The 14409-nt window shown below is 49.1% G+C and overlaps 1 protein-coding gene across 1 annotated transcript in view; it reads right to left on the bottom strand.

Moving 5' to 3' along the window:
* LOC122932984 (dual specificity tyrosine-phosphorylation-regulated kinase 1A-like) overlaps window positions 1-14129 on the bottom strand; it is a 65693-nt gene extending 51564 nt beyond the window's left edge. The window contains 1 exon segment of the mRNA XM_044287690.1: window positions 13712-14129. The gene's annotated coding sequence lies outside the window, so the exon portion shown is untranslated.
* Window positions 14130-14409: the final 280 nt, after the last annotated feature.

The following is a 14409-nucleotide window of genomic DNA, read 5'->3' as shown; positions in this document are numbered from 1 at the left end:
ATCACTGAAGCCTGTCCAGCTGATTTTAGGCAGTTTTATCAGAATATAAAATAAAATAAAAATCCAGAAAACTGTGGCAATCCTACACCAGTTAAGGGGTGGTGTAGAAAGTGGAGAAACATCTCCTTTTAAAGGGGTTATCCCATCAGACATCATCCAGTAGATGACCATCTCTTTCTTACAAAGTTGGAACCAAGCCCTGGACCTCCCAGGGAACCGGAGATCTTCCCATTCATTGATCCAGTCGTTCTGCTAGATTTGAAGCTGGCAGCTTTTTTTTTATGGAAACGTTGACCCATCTGGGAATTTGATGGCATACCGCTAGGTTGGGATGAGTCCCACCTCTGGGACCTGCTCCTAACTCCAGAATGCAACCCCCGGAGTGGAGAGCACATGGAGCATGCATGGCATGTTCTCCATTCATCGCAATGGGACTGGGAGTCCACAAAATAGCTGAGCACTGAATGGAGGAAGCAGCACTCCAGAGCGACCACCGCTGCAGGAAGGACCGCCGGCGCTCGGCTGTATTCGGAACTCCCATAAGGGTAAATGGAGGGTGACTGCACATGCTCGGCTGCTCCCTGTTTATTTTCGGGGGCAGCTCTCGGACATTGATGGTGTATCCTAGCAATACGCCATCAATGCCCCAGAATCCAATCCTTTGGAACTAATTAAAGAAACGCAGACTCATGCAAAACGGACTTTAAAAAAACGTCCCCTCATTACATATGTCCTCCAAATAGCTAAAACACACAGATTTAAAGCGCACATGCTCCGCTTTTTGGCTCAATTTGCAGGGAGCGACCATGTCTTGGTGCATTTTTTCAGGAGAACCTGTCACATTTAGGATGCATTCACACAACCCAGGGACCATGTTGCAGACCTATTCACTGCAATGAACCCATAAGCCCACAGGTTTAGGGTCCACAACATGGACATGGCAGTCCCGCGGTCATGTGAATGGGGTCTCATCAGTTACACTCACTGTTAAAGGGGTATACTAGCCCAACAGGGAAAATAAAGGGTTCCCTTAGGGCAACAAATAGTATAAAGAAAACAGCAGCGCTTATACTCACCGCTCCACCAATACTGGGGTCCCCACTGAAGTAACTTCCTGCTTCTGGGACACAGCAGGAAACTGCTGCAAATGGCGCCCATCCAACCACTGGCTGAGGCAGGGCACCTCTGCAGCCAAAGAATGGCCGTGTCGAGACAGGAGCAGAAAGCGAATGGCAGAAGAGACCCCGGCACAGAAGGAACTGCAGCGGCGGGGGAATCTGTGAGTATAAGCGCTATTTTATTTATACCACTTGCTGGTCCTTTTCACTGGGCCGGAGTACCCCTTTATGTAATATATTCAGTGAGGTCTCAGGAACGCAACAATGTAAATCTCAGCAGAACATTTAGGACATTGTTCAAAAATGATTTGTATAAAAACTGTGAAAACCAAGTGCGGTTTAAAACATGAGGGGTACATAAAAGTGGCCCCCTAAGCCTCCTCTTCTCATCCTCCCAAACAAGCCCCTGTCTGCCTGCTGCTGCACATCGCTCACATGTACTGAGGAGACGGCGGAACTGATGGGAAAGCGGTGTAGGTTTCCATAGCAACATAAGATCAGGATGCCACTGGTACATACACAAAAGATTACTACTATGTGCACGGCTCCACCAAAAAAAAAAGCTGCATTAACCAGCACAGAGACTGGGAGCGTCGCCTTGCACACTCCATCTTCAGCGACCTGTAGGGCAGCAACGTCCTGGCACCCCTTAACCAGTCGCCTCCTGGTCCTGGCACCCCTTAACCAGTCGCCTCCTGGTCCTGGCACCCCTTAACCAGTCGCCTCCTGGTCCTGGCACCCCTTAACCAGTCGCCTCCTGGTCCTGGCACCCCTTAACCAGTCGCCTCCTGGTCCTGGCACCCCTTAACCAGTCTGCACCCAAACACTAAGAAGAAGTAGTACAGGTATCGCAGAAATTAAAGGGATTGCTTAAGCTTAAAGGTAAAAGTATGTCGCCAATGACTACAATTACCAACCATACAGTTGCCAGAAGAGAGTCAAGCTGACAGGAGTGGAATTGGCACACTTGCAGCATCTAATATCAGAGAGCCCCTTTAAGGCTACTTTCACACTAGAGTTTTTGCTGGATCCGGCAGGGTTCAGCAAACAGCTTCCGTTACTGATAATACAACCATCTGCATCCGTTATGAACGGATCCGGTTGTATTATCTTTAACATTGCAAAGACGGATCCGTCATGACCTCCATTGAAAGTCAACGGGGAACGGATCCATTTTTAGACTGTCAGAGAAAATGGATCCGTTCCCATTGACCTGCATTGGGGGTCATGACAGACCCATCTTGCTCTGCATCCCAGGACAGAAAGCAAAATGCAGCATGCTGTTCAGTTACGTTTTGTCCCCATTGACAATAATTGGGGACAAAACAGAAGCGTTTTTTTTCCCCGGTATTGAGCCCTTATGACGGATCTCAATACCGGAAAATATTAACGCTAGTGTGAAAGTAGCCTTAGTAATAGCATTTATTAGGTACCCTACAGGTGGAGTGGCATCAGGTAGTCGCCGCTATGACTGCTACAGGCCACGTGCTGCCACGGCCAGTCAGGCAGGGAGGCACATTTAGTCACATGCAGCAAACCAGTACACAAATTTCGATTTTGGGGTGCCAGGACTGATTCAGCTGTTTGAGAGCCATCCTCTCGCTTCTCCTGTCCTGATATTCTCATTATAACAGGCCAAGTATATGAAAAATGGTTAGGTCAGGCCAAGAAAATTGATGAAATTTCCCAATATGTTAAAAATCCAGGTTTTCGATATTACAAGGGTTGCAAGTCCTGTCTGTGTGACCAGGTGGGGCCGCAACTTCAGGCCGTCCGTAAGCCAAAATGGAAAGGTGCATCTGTTGTGGTGGGCCTGACCGACACACAACCTGACCGCCAAGTAAATCCGCAATGTGTCACCCCAGCAAAGTCAGCCGGGAGCTCTAGGTTTCACGTTCGGAAAAGTGTTGCCAAAGAGACAACCCCTTTAATTGTAGGATGGATCAAAATTTGCCAAGGGGTGGGACATAGGCTATAATAAAAAAAATTAAACCGCTGTGCACCAGGAAACAAAAAATAAATAAATAAAAATGTGCCCAAATGCCATTTGTTGAAGTGAGAGAACCCCCCCTTTAATGGGTGATGCCCACTATGACCATTCATAAGCCTAACAAACTGACCGAGGAGGGCGGCAGATTATTGTTAACAGGTCATTTAGATTTTTAGGGGTAAATACTAATCAGTGAAGCTTTGAGTTTAGCTTTATAAAGTCTTTGTGGAGACAATGACCTGAGAAGGTGTTGTCCAGAGGAGACGACCACTTTTAGAGTGTTTTTTGAATCAGGTAGCAAGAATCCAAACGCGGTTGGTTTTGTCGGCAAATGAATGGATGTCTGCGAGCTCGATTCGGAGGAATGGGACAGTTGCATGTGAATATACCCTTAGAGGTATTCTGGGTAGACATGCAGTGTGGTCACAATGATGGGATTGACAGCCCTGGTCTGAGACTCGAGGTGCGTTCTGCTGAGCAGCACAAGACGGGCTGCTCTCTATGAACTATAGATGGACAGGCCAATAGTGAACATAGACATTAAAAACAGCGGAAAAGCGGAGTTGTCCAACTAGATTCCAACTCCTTTTTTGAGTTTTTTGGGGAAAATGGAAGAAAGAAGCAGACGATATAGGCAATGTCATACAGTACACAAGGTGCATGAGACTAGATTAATTTCACGCTACAGAGGATCGATCACCTGCTATTTCTGTTCCCGCAGATCTTCACCATGAAAGAGCTGGGATCTAGGACTACGGCTTAGCTGCACTGCATACAGGAAGCCCGAGGTAGTCCGAGACACACCCCGTCTCATCATTGGTTCAGGCTGTTGCTCTGCCTCTTCTGATTGGCTGCTGTAGTATAGGACAAGCTAAGCAGAAGGACTATGAAGTACAGACCAGTAACCACCAGCAAGAAAAAGAAAACCATCAGGTAATTTCTACACGAGTCTTGGAAAAGACGGGTGTAGAGGCTTAGGCCCCTTGCAGACCAGCGTGTCCGGATTAGGTCCGGATGCGTCCCGGTGCATTGCGGCAAACCCGTGCGAGTAGGAATGCAATTGCAGTCAGTTTTGAATGCAATTGCGTTCCGATGTTCAGTTTTTATCACGCGGGTGCAATGTGTTTTGCACGCGCGTGATAAAAAAAACTGACTGTGGTACCCAGACCCGAACTGCTTCACAGAAGTTCGGGCATGGGATTGGTGTTCTGTAGATTGTATTATTTCCCCTTATAACATGGTTAACTCGCCTTAATCCACTTGCTCGCGCAGCAGGCATCTCTTCTGTCTTCATCTGTGAGCAATAGGACCTTTGATGACGTCACTACGCTCATCACATGATCCATCACTATGGTGATGGATCATGTGACGGACCATGTGATGAACGCAGTGACGTCATCAAAGGTCCTATTGCTCACAGATGAAGACAGAAGAGATGCCGGCTGCGTGAGCAAGTGGATTAAGGTGAGTTAATTATTATTTTTTTTAACCCCTCCAGCCCTAATATACTATGCATTATGTATTTGGAATGCTATTATTTTCATTTATAACCATGTTATAAGGGAAAGAAAATAATAATGATTGGGTCTCCATCCCGATCATCACCTAGCAACCGTGCGTGAAAATCGCACCGCATCCGCACTTGCTTGCGATTTTCACGCAAGCCCAATAATTTCTATGGGGCCTGCGTTACGTGAAAAACGCACAAAGAGGAGGATGCTGCGATTTTCACGCAAAGCACAAGTGATGCGTGAAAATCACCGCTCATGTACACAGCCCCATAGAAATGAATGGGTCAGGATTCAGTGCGGGTGCAATGCGTTCACCGCACGCATTGCACCCACGCGGAAAACTTGCCCGTGTGAAAGGGGCCTTACTTTAACCTCTTGTTTTTTAATTGCCATATCCTGTGTTGTGTTTTATTTTACGTCGGCCAGATACGCCCCGGACCACCGAAAGGCAACCAAACTACAAATGTCATTTTTAGAAGCTATTAAGCAACAGTTCCCCAAATATCCCTCATGGCAAAGACCAGGCCCTGATCTCTCCTCCACTTAGATGTTAGGCCATAGGCAAGAGATATCTACCTGTAGACCATCTGCAGAACCACCTACAACCCCATGTGTACGGTGGTCCTATGGACATGATTGAATGGGGTTCACCACTACTTTGGTCACCTTAACAAGTATTGCCCATACACGACATTAAAGTCAGCCGGAATAGCAGATTCGGGCTATTCCGCCCGACTGCCAGCGGTGCCATGCTGGAAAATGTCAACTTGGATTCATCCGATCACTTGTCACTGCACTCAAGCACATAAATGATCCCATGGGCGACTGAGTGGCCGCAATGTGGACGATCATTATTTCAAATGTACGGCCAGCTTTAGATCCCAGTGCCCACTCACATCCATGGGACCGGTCCTGCGGAGCAAGAGGCACTCTTTGTACCGCTCTCCACTTAGGTCAAGAGATGGGAATAATAAACAGACAACCCAGCGCGGCGGAATATGGTGGCGCTATATAAAGATTATTCTTAAAACAGCTGATTGCTGAAGTCGTGCCCCTAAACTGGAGCCGGTATTGATGACTGATAACTTTAAAATTCCATGCTGCCTAACTCCTATAAATCTCAAGTTGAGCAATAAAACCTGGGACTTATGTGAAATATATAATGTGTCACTGTAACTGGATTGCGGCATTTTGCCAGAGAGACATGCCCCTTCTCCAAACCCATACCCTCCTGGCTCCATCTGTCAATCCGATGACATCACTTCCTGACCTGGTAACCTGCAGTCTGACCTGTTGGGGACAACAGGAGACGGACATGGCGGCTCCATCCGTGACCTTGCCACAGTATGACTCATAGGTAAAGGGCCAATACAGTCCTCCAGTATGGGCGCTGGCAGACCCTGATGGCAGTCTAATGTCATTGGTATTTTTTTTTAAGTAAATTCCCTGTAAATAAAAGTTTTGCAGTAGTCGGGATGGGAAGTACTTGGAGAACTAGTTCTGCCAGGTCCAGGCTTCCATCGAGCTGCGGCACACTAATCTAAAGAGGAAGCAGGGAAAGGCCAAAGGACGGCTGACCGACACAGATGAGAGGGTTAGGTTGTATTCAGACTGCGAGTGTCTCGTCGGCCCCGTGGTCTGTCCACGAATATTATGTACTGGCAGCTCCAAGCGAAGAAATCTCTGTTCTGATCAGAGACTCGGACCAGAAGAGGACACGCTCAGGAGATTTCTCTAGGCAGACCTACTGATGTGTGACACCACCCATTGATATTTCATACTGCCCGTCTGAAAGGAGGGTCTTAAAGGGAGTGTTTTTTTTTTTTTTATAATTCAGCATGAAAATGACTAGTTTATAATTTACTTTCTGTTACACAAATGCTCCGGTTGTGCGATATTCTCTTTAATTCATTATAAGGGTGCCCCCTGGTGTTTAATAATGTGTACGTCCACCTGCTGCTATGGTCGCGCATGCTCAGTTCCATCCTTCAGATGCCAACAGACATACTGACTGTTCCAAGCTGTGAGAGAGCTGAGGCAGAAAGTGATCTGCAATCCACCTGCTCCATCAGAATGTCAGGCTGCTGCTGTCACTCCCCTGTGCTTTACACTGGGTTCACACCTGAGCGTTCGCGATGGAGCGCTCTGTATGCGCGATTGTACCGGCGTTTGCAATCGCGCATACAGAGACAAGCGAACGCCCATTGTCACGCGTTCCCGAAAGTCTATGTACGGGAACGCGCGACAAAACGCCCCAAAGAAGCTCAAGAACTATTTTGAGCGTAGGGCGTTTTTCAGAGCGTTCAAACGCGCTGTAAAACGCTCAAGTGTGAACCAGGGCCATAGGGAAGCATTGGGTTTCACGTGTTCAGCGTTTTACAGCGCGTTTGAACGCGCTGTAAAACACTCAGTTGTGAACCCAGCCTTACACCGCAGCTCTGACTGTTCACACTTGCTACAGTATATGATGAGCACAAGCTCTCCAGGATGCTGATGCGTAAAGCCAGGATTTTTATTACAAGGACAGATAGATGAAGAAACCACCGCCGGTGATGAAGAAACCTGCTACCCAACACTTGAGTCACCGGGCAGTGATCTTGGGTTTCCTCTCATCGCACTCGCTAGCTGATTCTTAGAAAGCTAAGCACACAGGCGCTGGTGTCATGTACTGCCTGTAGCTTTAAAGACTTCAGGGCAGGGTGCAATAAAGCCGGGATGGACCAAATACTGCAGGCGTCGTTAGGCCCTTATTCACATGTCAGCGACTGGAGTGGAGGCTACACAGAGATAAAGTGCAATGGAAAAAAAATGTGCACCCGTTGTGTGTTTAGAGCAGCACATGGCTTTGGCTCAATCACCGACTGTGTGAATAAGGCCTTACCCGTGCACAGGAGAGGGGAGTCAGGGGGCTGAAGTGGAGCTCCGATAGAATTAGAGGCTATGTCCATCCTTTTGCAACCAATTACTTTTGTCTCAAAGCATCAAAAATAAAAAATGAATTAAAAATATTGTCTTGTTTCTATGCAAACCTATGCATTTCTATGGCAACAGACAACAAACGCTGTACAGTCTGATACTGCAGCCATGCTTTCTCCCAGTAACCTACTGAAGGCATGTGCGAGTAAGGCCTCATGCACACGACCGTTGTTCGGGTCCGCATCTAAGCCGCAGATTTTGCAGTTCGGGTGCGGACCCATTCACTTCAATGGGGCCGCAAAAGATGCGGACAGCACTCCGTGTGCTGTCCGCATCCGTTGCTCCGTTCCGTAGCCCCGCCAAAAAACAAACAAACAACAACCTGTCCTATTCTTGTCCGTTTTGCAGACAAGAAAAGGCATTTCTACAATGGGCCGTCCGTTCCGTTAATTGCGGAAGGCACACGGGAAGCTTCCGTTTTTTGCGGATCCGTGTTTTTTTTGTGCTCGTGTGCATGAAGCCTAAGGCTACTTTCACACTTGTGGCAGAGGATTCCGGCAAGCCAGACGCAAACTGATGGCATGTCAGACGGATCCGGCTGTGGATCCGTCTGAAAAATGCATTTAAATACTGGATCGTCTCTCCGGTGTCACCTGGAAAAACTATTTTTTTTTTTTTGCATTTTTAAAGGAAAGCCGGACCCGTTTTGCCGAAACACTTTATGCTTTAATACACTTCAATGTAAATTAATGTCGGATCCGGCAAGTGTTCAGTATTTTTGGCCGGAGAGAGAACTGCAGCATGTTGCGGTATTTTCTCAGTCCCAAAAAACGTAAGAGTGACTGAACTGAAGACATCCTGAACGGATTGCTCTCCATTCAGAATGCATTAGGATAAAACTGATCAGTTTTTTTCTGGTATTGAGCCCCTAGGACGGAACTCAATACCGGAAAACAAAAACGCTAGTGTGAAAGTACCCTTAAGCTGTGAACAGATGGAGGGCGGTCTGGCCACAAGATCAGCTGATACGGGGGTATGTCTTCGGTTTCCCACCTGCCTATTGCAGAGCTGTTTTATTTTAAATGTGCTGGGACAATAAACAACATTCGGTTGCGACGGTGGACGTACAAAACTAAACTGGAAATGTGTGGCTGGCGGTAAACAAGTTTTGCAGGTTTTCCTTAATAGCGGGGATGCCCAACCTGCGGCCCTCCAGCCGTTTCAAAACTACAACTCCCAGTATGCCTGGACAGCCCACAGCTATTAAGGCATGCTGGGAGTTGTAGTTTTGCAACAGCTGGGGGGCACAGGTTGAGCCTCTCTGCTTGATAGACATTGAAGGAGTTTTCCAGATTTTCATATGGGTGGGGGTGTGACCCCTGTCACCCCCACTGATCAACTGTTGGAAGAGGCTGCAGCCACCTGCTAGGCCAGTGATGTCACGTACGTCAGTCACATGGCCAATGTACCTGGGCTGCAATAACAAGCACATCTGCTATCCCATGTGCTAGGCGGAGATACAAGGTGGCCATGACGGGAGCTGCTGCGCATGCGCGCCTATGTACTCTCCCATGGTTCGAGCCACCAGAGAGGTCAGTGCTTTTTCCTATAGTGTTTGCAAGCACGGCCAGCACTGCAGGGTGGTCTTAACCCCTGGGAAAGAGGAATGTGATGGAAAAATGAATCCAGCCAGCAAAGGAGGCAATATGGACAATCACAATACATTAATAAGTGCCTTGTATTAACTTCCTCTACATTATAAATGCCTCTTGCTGGAGTGAGAGGGGTTTAAAGGGGTTGTCAGGATTCAGAGCTGAACCCGGACATACCCCCATTTTCACCCAGGCAGCCCCCCTGACTTGAGCATCGGAGCAGTTCATGCTCTGATGCTCTCCTTTGCCCTGCGCTAAAACGCGCAGAGCAAAGGCATTTTCCGGAGTTCCGGTGACGTATCGGGGCTCTCCATGGGGGCTTCCAGGAAGCCCGGTGACATCACCGGCACTGATGGGCGGGCTTTGTAAAATGGCTAGAGCATCGCTAAAGCCCGCCCATCAGAGCCGGTGACGTCACCGAACACTGCCGGGGGGAAGCCTCTGCTCGGCGGTGTGTTATTGCAAACAATAGAGCCCGTGCACTGCGCGAAATGATGGGTATGTCCGGGTTCAGCTCTGAACAACCGCTTTAAAGAGAACCCGTCACCGGGATTTTGTGTATAGAGCTGAGGACATGGGTTACTAGATGGCCGCTAGCACATCCGCAATACCCAGTCCCCATAGCTCAAAAACAATTTGATAGATATGCAAATTAACCTGAGGTGAGTCCAGCGTGAAGGAGCCCAGCACCGCCCCGCATCCTCAGAATCTCCTCCTTGCTCCCCGACGTCAGAAAGCTAGAGCGCCGTAATCTCGCGATATGCGAGCCAACGCATTCGCAGTTCGTTCCCTTAGGCTGATTCCAGCACAGGGACGGAACACTATGACGACACTCCGCATGCGCTAGCTCGCGAGATTACAGCGCTCTGGCTTTCTGACGTTGGGGAGCAGGGAGAAGATTCCGAGGATGCGAGGTCGTGCTGGGCTCCTTCACGCTGGACTCACCTCAGGTTAATTTCCATATGTATCAAATTGGGGGGTTTTTACACAATAAAAGCACACAGAGCTATGGGGACTGGGTATTGCGGATGTGATAGCGGCGATCTAGCAGCCCATGTCCTCAGCTCTATACACATAATCCCGGTAACAGGTTCCCTTTAAGCAGCAGAGGACAGCTCAGTGATGAGCAGTTACTTCTTCACTCCAGCACAGAGATAGGTATCATACCCGATGATGCCCTGAGACTGCAATAAGTACTACACATCATGAATTTCATCAACGTGCTCTTCAGCAGAGGCCTCCAGTGGTTGGGTTACTACTACAACTCCCAGCAGCTTTCAGTGCACGCTCAGAGTTGTAATCTGGAGAGCCACAATTGGCAGACCCCCGCACAGCAAGGTCAGAGGAAAGCTGGGTTACAAAACATACACAGCGCCGCGGCCACCGTCATAGACCATAAGGACAAAACTCAAAAGAATGAGTGCGTTATATTCTTATACAGGAAAGGGGTCTGCCAGGACTGAACCCATCAATAACTAATTGGTAGAGGTCACACCCCCGACCTGTCAGCTGACTGACGAGTGTCACGTCCCCTTGTTTACCAGGCACAGTGCCGCTCATTTTGCAGTGGCTGTGCCTGGTACTGCAGCTCAAGCCCAGTCAAGAGGATGCACCAAGGCCTCTCTAGACCACTGATTGGTGAGGGAGCCAGTCCTGCCCCTACCGATCCGATAGCCCACCCTAAGGATACCAAGTCGGAGAAAGCCTCTTCCTACGACACACGCTACGTCTCCACTTGTCAAACTTTCCTTTCCTATAGTCCTATTCAGTGCCCCCTTCACAGTCCGACATACACCGCCGAAGGCAACCACAGCTATCACCCTGTACCACTGGCACATGGTAATCTCTGGTACTCCGGCAGCTGTAAAACTACAACTCCCAGCATGCACACTTGCTTGGCTGTTCTCTCAGACTTCCAAAGAAATCAATACAGCATGCTGGGAGTTGTAGTTTCACAGCAGCTGGAGATCTAGAGATTGGTAAGAACCATATCATCTGCAACTGATTGGGAAAGGACTTGCAGCCTACGAAACGCTGAGGACCAAAATTTGGGAACCACTCGGACGTAGACATTACCCGAGCTGCAGGGACCTGGGTGATCAATGAAGAACGGCTCAGAAGGCCAGGCAGTAAATGTCTACCTCTGGGGTAGTCCTGGATCTTAATATCCTCAGGATAGGACATCACTATCAGCTCCGTCTTGGGGACTGACCTGAGGAGGATACCATCCATCCTCAGGACAGGGGCTTAAAGGGGCTGTCCAGTTTAGGAGAGCCATTTCATACACCCTATTGGGGAAACCTGAGTTAACAGAGAGGCCTCCGTTCGGGATGCCCGTCTCTTGCTCTGTAGGACCTTTCCTGTATCACACGGACAACCATTGAAGTGAATGGGCACTGTAATGCTTAGTTTCACCTGTGGTGGCGCTGCAGAGACCCGGTCACTGACGGCTTTCCCCATAGATCACAGCTGATCACCAGAGGACACATCTGCTTGTTGTCCAGGAACCTTTCTAACCAGTAGCGGAGAATCCCTTTAACCCTGGACCAGAAGAGACTCCGACTGTTCTTCTTACAGGTTTCTCATGGACTTCACACTTTAGTTCCTCATTATTTTCAAGATCTCATCTTGCTGTTAGTGAATGGAAATATCCTGATTCTCAAAGTGTCCTGATACTCTTGCTCACTCAAAGGTGAGGGCTTGTTACAATGTATCTGTGCAGATTAATACACTCAGTCTGGGAGGTAGGAATTTTGGGGCTGGCAAATTTAACTCCGAAAGGATTGGCCCAAACTGTCACACAGTAACAAACCCTCACCTACGGAAGCTTTGGACCAGCGTTCAGTCTCTGAAGGCGTATCGTTGCGGTGGAAAGTTACTGAACTTCACGATTTACGGTAATTACAGTATTTTTTTTTTGTAACATTTCCTGGTGTTGAATGAGATATTGCTTAATGGCAAGGAAGGTGTTAAAACAGGTTATTATCCACCGGTTCAAACATACTGCGGCGGCGCCGCTGCTCCGTCTATGCGCCATAACCCGCGAGCAATTGCTGCAGCCAATCACTGGCCTTGTGCCATACACCGCTGAGGCTAGTGATTGGCTGCAGCCGCGGCGGGGTTGGATTGGCGCAATAGGGCGGTCTGAACCAAGGAGTATAACTTCTTGTATCATCATCGCACCTTCCCGGCCATTTAGCCATTTTTTTCTTTTTTCAAACTTGCAAAACTAATGGAAAAGCCCTTTTATTTCCTCGATTCTGGACAATTCCTTTAAGGCAACAACGTGGCTACATATCAAGTATGCAAACATAGGGACGGCGAACAGCTGGTCTCACGTGCAACACGTCCTGAGGTGCGGAGTCATTTTTGTCACACGACTGAGACATTTCCCAACTTTGCCCACGCTCCTCTACCTAAAAACACACGACCGCCCCCCTCTCTCACGACGTCGGGACCACGTGGACAACATCAAATGAGGGTTTTCGGCTGCATCCAAATCCTGTTGAATGGTCACCACCAAGAGACTGGATGCCCGACACATCCGGCGCCTCGTAACCCATCGCTGCACCTCCGACAACACAGACCCGACCATCACTCTGTATACAGATATCTGCACAAGCCATGTGTGCCTCCCCCGGGAAGGGGGGGGCATCGATGCCCGTCGTGTTCCAAGCCTGACTCGAGCCCGCGCCGGAACATCAGCCCATCCTACCACAAACTCCCCAACAAGTTCCCTTTTCAGACCTGTGTTCCCAATGCTGCTGTCAAACTACAACTCCCAGCATGCCCTCAACAGCCTTATACTCACAACACGGTCATGCTAGCGCGGGGGGTCCAGCAACCTTCCAGTAAACTACAACTCTCAGCATGCTCCATCCATTTCCATGATAGTTCTTAGAAGAGCAGAGCAAGTAGACATGCTGGAAGTTGTAGTGTCACAACAGAGGGATGCCTACAGAACCCACCAGGGAGGGGGGGCACACGTGTGCCATAAACAACCCCCCCAACCGACATACGTGTCATCACGCCAAGCCCCGCATCCTATACCTTCAACCACATGTGGACTGAGTCAGAGCAAATGACAGCCCTGTCACCATGCTGAATCATAGATTTGCAACCCAAAAAAAAATAAAAATAAATCAGAGCAAAAAAAATTAAATAATGAACGGGCAAAACGGTAAAATCCTCCACGACCCGGACCCCCATGACAGCACCCCCCAAAATATAATATATACATCTCAATGGGTGCAACCTGCACCCAATCTACCGGGGATGGCACAGGTATATGGCACCTATACCTAGGGCAGCTGGAGAACATGGGGGGCTTCTAGCCACACCCACAGTCCCCTCTATTAATAACAACCCCCCCATACAAAAATCCTGCCCCCCTCCTGAGGAGGCCGGTGGTTGCCTTGGCGGCACCTTAAACAAATGTACAGACGAAATGTCACCAGCAGAAATAAGGAGGGGTGATGGAGACCCCCATGGATGGGCGCTATGGCGGGGGGCTCGGCTCCTTACCCGTGTCCTCCTCTGCTGCCCGCCAGACGACGCAGCTCTCCAGTCACATCGGTGTCCGGGGCCTGAGAGGCGGTGGTGAGGAGGAGGATGAGCCGGTGTCCTCACACAGCGCTCCCGCTCCGCATCCCCAGCTCTCCCCGCCTGCTGCTGCTCCTGTCACTGCCGCTCATATCCCGGTGCAGGAGATCCCACACAGTCCGCTGCCACTGCTGCTGCTGCGAGGGGAGGAGGAGGCGGCGGTTGTTCCTCGGGTCCCGGCCGTATACAGGATGGAGGGAGAAGGAAGGGAGGGGGAGGGGGGAGTCACAAAATGGCGCGCGTTTCCAAAGCTGCGGAGCAAGGGAGGAGGGAAGAGGAGGAGGGAGGACAGGGAAACCACTACCGCCCCCTCACACACCGACGGCACCTACCACCACCGGACACCGTGACAACAACACCCCCTCCTTCCTCCACCGTCGTGAGAAGACTCCCCCCTCCACCAGTGTCTTTACCACACCGTCATATCTCTTTTAGTCACGTTAATGTTTTAATCAACATTTTTTTTTTTAATTATTTGACGTATTATTTTATTATTATTATTTGACGTATTTTTTTTGTCCTCGGGAGGATTCGGGCGGGAACGAGAACCCGGTTTAAAAAAAAAAAAAAGAAGACGGACAAAATGGCGGCGAGATGAGCGTGTTACCATGGCGACTGTC

Source organism: Bufo gargarizans, chromosome 3 (assembly GCF_014858855.1).
Source record: "Bufo gargarizans isolate SCDJY-AF-19 chromosome 3, ASM1485885v1, whole genome shotgun sequence".
Classification (NCBI taxonomy): Eukaryota; Metazoa; Chordata; class Amphibia; order Anura; family Bufonidae; genus Bufo; species Bufo gargarizans.
The sequence above is the reverse complement of the archived record's forward strand: the minus strand, read 5'-3'. Positions and strand labels throughout refer to the sequence as shown.